Source organism: Panicum virgatum, chromosome 5N, assembly GCF_016808335.1.
Source record: "Panicum virgatum strain AP13 chromosome 5N, P.virgatum_v5, whole genome shotgun sequence".
Lineage (NCBI taxonomy): Eukaryota > Viridiplantae > Streptophyta > Magnoliopsida > Poales > Poaceae > Panicum > Panicum virgatum.
The window spans coordinates 54,179,725-54,184,674 of NC_053149.1; the positions used below are offsets into that span (position 1 = coordinate 54,179,725).

Here is a 4,950-nt window from a genome sequence, read left to right on the forward strand (position 1 = left end):
GGCATGGGCGCGAGTTGAATGGTCGAGATTCATGTGGTGTCCCTGCAAGAGTTGTGGAAACCAGAAACGAAAGACAAAGAAGGTCATGGGCGAACATCTTGTCAATTATGGATTTACGCCAGACTATACCCGGTGGATCTTTCACGGTGAAGCCCATCGTATGAGGGACGAGGTCGTGAGGCAACGCATCGATGAATGTGATGCTGCTGGTGGGATTGGAGACATGTTAGATGACTATGAGGAGGCACATTTTGGTGAAGGACCGCAGGAGGAGGAGCCAGAGGCAAGCACAAAGGCGTTTTACGAGATGTTGGAGGCGGCACAGAAACCTCTTCATGGCCAAACAAAGGATTCTCAGCTAGACGGCATTGGACGCCTTATGGCCTTAAAGTCCCAGTTTGGCCTGAGCCGAGACGCCTTTGATAATATGTTGACCGTTTTTGGGAGCATGCTTCCGGAAGATCACATTCTGCCCAAGACAATGTATTAGGTGACGAAAATCCTTAGTGCACTGAAGATGGTTGAAATATCGCATTCTGTTTCAATTTTTGGAATAATGATTGCAATTATCTTGTGGGTATATATGCAGGATTTCTACAGGTGCGAGGAAGGCTATGAGGCCCGGGCAAACAAGGTGGCTCACCAGGCTTGCTACAAGCTGGTGAAGGACATGCACTACGAGGCGTGTGTCCAGGCCGTCGTTGTGTACTGCGCTGAGTTCGAGAAGAGGAGTGTCAAGAAACCAGCCGCAAGGGACATCTTCCTCATGCGAGACCAGTACTTAAGGGTAAATAAATGCCATCTCTACTCATTTATCTTGTATTTGATATTACAATATGTCATGCACTTCATTACGTTTAGGTGCCTCCTAATTGGTGCGCAAACAAGGCCGAGTGCTGGTCTATGATGGTGGACAAGTGGATCAGTGAGGATTGGGCCCGCCAGCACACCTTATGCTGGGAGCGCCGCTTGATGATGCCGGGTCCGGCACATCATCAAGGGAGCCTTAGCCTCGGCGAGTACAAGAATACTTGGGTAAGTTCACTAGTTTCTTCATTCTTTCTAAAGCTATATTTTTAATTCTTACTAATCATCTTGTTGACTTCTTGGCAGTCGAAGTCTCATCCAGGCCAGACTTGCAACGACTTCACGGTGTACGCCATGTCTCACTTGGGCAGGGCGACGTCGGAAGTGGCCTACAACCGGCGGCTCCACCAGAGGCCTACACAAACCCAAGCATCCACGCGTGCATCAATGCATACACGGAGGTGGGAAGGGCGCTCCACGGGGTGACTTGGGATCCGACCACCGCGCCACTCTCCGGAGAAGCCATCATGAGGGCGGGACAAGGGAAGAAGCACGGGCGGTACTTGATCGCCAACAGCTTGATCGACACGGCGAGTACGCCCGGTCTCTCGCAGCTTAGGGCAAGTACCACCGACTCGACCCTGCCCATACGCCCACGGCCTGAGACTTCAGTGGCCAGCATGCACTAGAGACAGGTTAGTTTAGATTTAGTTGCCGTTCTATGATTAAAATGAAACTTTGCTTCGTATTGTAACATGGAGGTTTAAATCTTGTAGGCCGAGATGGAGGCAAAGTTTGAGGAGGAGAGGAGGTGCCGAATGGAGATCGAGGCCAAGCTGGAGCAGGAGCGGAAGCTGAGGGAGGAGCAGTCGGTTATGTTGCACAGCATGGTCACCTAGATGCAAGGACTTGGCGCGTCGATGAACTATGCGACGCCGCCTCCTCCCTTCGCCTTACCAGCTCAGCCTTACTTTCCTGCAGGACCTTCTGACACTCCCGTGAGTATACTTTATTTGTAGATATTAATTATTATATCTTTGTTATTCTTACTCAATTTAAGTGTTTCTATTTGCAGAATCAGTCGTGGAACGCATCGAACGACCCTCCTCCGGACCAGAACTCGCCGGCGGCCCCGTGGCAATCTTGGCCACCCCCCTCCACCTGACCGTGAGTGATTTGTAGTACCCTACTGGACTTGTGATGTGATGGACTTGTAGTACTCTTGTGGACTTGTGATATGATGTGATGTGATGGACTTGTATTCGGACTCTATCTATGTGATGGACTTTCAGACTCATTTTATGTGATGTGATGGACATTATCTTGTGTTATTTGTATCGATGCTATTGTCGCAATTGACAATTATATATTTGTCGTTATAACTGCCTGTAATGACCCCTGCATATATATATATATATATATATATATATATATATATATATATATATATATATATATATATATATGTTGTATTTATATAAAAAAACAGAGAAAAAGAAGCAAAAAAAGAAAAATAGACCACTTTGCCGAGTGCTTAAGCCAATACACTCGGCAAAGTGGCATTCCACAGGATAGCACGACAGTACTTTGCCGAGTGCTAAAACCCTGGCACTCGGTAAAGTTTCAAACATTTGCCGAGTGCCAGGATCCAGCACTCGGCAAAGCGGCCACATGGCGCCACCCTGGGCCGGCACTTTGCCGAGTGCCAAGGCTCTCGACAAAGTCTTTGCCGAGTGCCCGAAATCTGACACTCGGCAAAGATCCCTTTGCCGTGGGAGGCTTTGCCGAGTGGCGTTTGCCGAGTGTAACACTCGGCAAAGAGTTTGCCGAGTGCAAACTGGCCTTTGCCGAGTGTAACCGGCACTCGGCAAAGCCAGTGAATCCGGTAGAGTAGGAATACTCCCTCCGTCCGTCCATCCACCTACAACTTACTTTTCTTAAGAAAGAAGTCTCGAAAATAAACAATGATCGTTTCAGAATTCGTTGTTTGAAGATGATCGGTTGATATAACTTTTGTATAGTTAAGTTTTTAAACCATGCCAAAAAGAAATTGTGCAGCTTCAAGACCCTTATGCAAGCAGAACATCTACCCTATCAGATGCAGTGCATAAATAATAACATAAGTTAATTGAAATTAGTAGGTGTAGATGCTCCGGTGCTTATCTTGCTGATTCGGAACATGTCACACCCGGTTTCGAAAGCGGACCAGATGTATCTCATATATGCTCCAGGATCAAGTTTCACACATATGGAAGACGTCATAAGTGAATACAGTACATCAAAGATAATGTTCAATACATAAACAAAAGAAAATAAGTAATTTATTACAAATTCTGATAAAAAGACATGAAGGTCTTAACGTTCCAACCAATAACCTATACGAGATCTTCAATAAAACTTCATTAAGTCCCATAGGCAATTGACTGGTGAAAGCGCCTAGAACTCCTCAAAGTTACCGAAGTACTTCACTTCATTGTTCTCTTTTGAAAAACAATTAGGTAAGGGTGAGCACACTTATAGTTGGTACTCAGCATGTGGGGGAAGAAGATGCAAGGTCATCAAGAAAAGGCTAAGGTTTATAGCAGTTAGCATTTTAGTAGGTCAAATTTTATTAGCAATCACCTAATTACTAGGTATAAGTTTATACCAATCCACTTAAGCATAAAAAGCATAAAGAAACCAACACATATACCAAGAAACCACAAGTTTCTTTTGAAAAGAAACCACAAGTTAATTATTTTTCAAATTCAATTACCATATGAGGGTCCAAGCCTCTCTTGACTGTGAGCATGACTGATATATTAGTTTTACTCTCTGCAGAGGTTGTACATTTTCCCCACAATTCGTGTTCCTCTATATTGCCCAAGTTTGCAAGACCCTTAAACACCTCCTTTGGTGAGTGGCGAGGGGTCCACTACGAAGCCTTTACAAAGACATGCAGAAAACTAACAGCCCGCTAGAGTTTAGCGAAGTGGACCATAATCCTCCCTAATAGTTAGCACCTTAGCAAAGGCTACTACTCCAAGAGGACCGGACTATACCCCATCACCGACCTCCTCCTTGCCCTTTCGGTAAGGCCATCAGTGAACTACACATCTAATCAATTGGCTAAGGTCATAGCCATGTGACATTGTGGTTGTACAATTTTCTTGAGTTGTTCTCCATGTTCCAATTAAACAAAGTGATCTTGTACATTAATCATAATATAACAATAAATAAAGTCATGTTTAATATTCCAAAGATTATAATATAACCATCCCAAGATAAAGCATATAAGCAATTCTACCCAACAAATTGATATTGAACCTAATGTTCCAAGGCTTGGGTAAAATGACTAGGTAATGTCCTTAATAGGATTCCCATAAAATTAATGCAATGCAACAATAAAGTAAAGTGAATTGACATGCTATTATTGTGATAAAACAGAACATGCAAAGGGGGAAGGGCACTTGCCTTCCTCGCCAAATTGTTGATCTCTTCATCTAACACTTGCTCTTGATACCCGTCGAACGGCACGTTGTCTACACGATCACACAAGCAAAAATATGCACAAAATAAGAAACAGTATACAAAATAGTATAAATAGAGCCGAATAAATTGAAAAAGTTGTAGAGCGTGATGCAAGGATAGGTGAGCACGAGAATCATTGAAATTGGAGTTGAAACAAAGAAGATATGGCCAAACCATGGTTCTAGGGGCTTATTTACGAGGATTTTGAACTTCTAGGGGTTAGTTCTGAAGAAACCAGTTGCTAAAACCTAATTAAACATATAAATAGAGGGGTTAGCATGCAAAAGAGCGGTCCTGGACGGCGGGTTCAACTTTAGATAAACTCACGGGCTAAAACAGAAGAAACAGGACTATTATGCAATTACGTTTGAACTGAGTTGTACTACGGGTTAATTTTCATTAAACAGTAGGGTTCATCTGCAAAACGGCCAAGAGTTTATCAGTATTGACCAGGGTCAGGCGGATCTAGTTCATCAGATTTGGATCTAAAGGTGCGAAGCAGGTCGGGGCGGCTCACGGCGTCAGCTCGCGAACTGGGTCAGCTCGGGTGGACCTGGCGGCAGCGAGCCTACCGTGCTCGCGGGTCGCCAGCGAAATGTGAAATCGTGTTTCCGGTCTCAGTTCGGCATGAGG

At 44.5% G+C, this 4,950-nt stretch overlaps 1 long non-coding RNA gene across 1 annotated transcript; it reads left to right on the forward strand.

Annotated features, from left to right (window-relative positions):
• Positions 1-1,408: 1,408 nt before the first annotated feature.
• On the forward strand, positions 1,409-2,031 carry LOC120675476. The gene is made up of 3 exons (XR_005675370.1): positions 1,409-1,502; positions 1,584-1,805; positions 1,883-2,031. It is a non-coding gene; the product is annotated as an uncharacterized LOC120675476 (long non-coding RNA).
• The last annotated feature ends 2,919 nt before the right edge of the window (positions 2,032-4,950 follow it).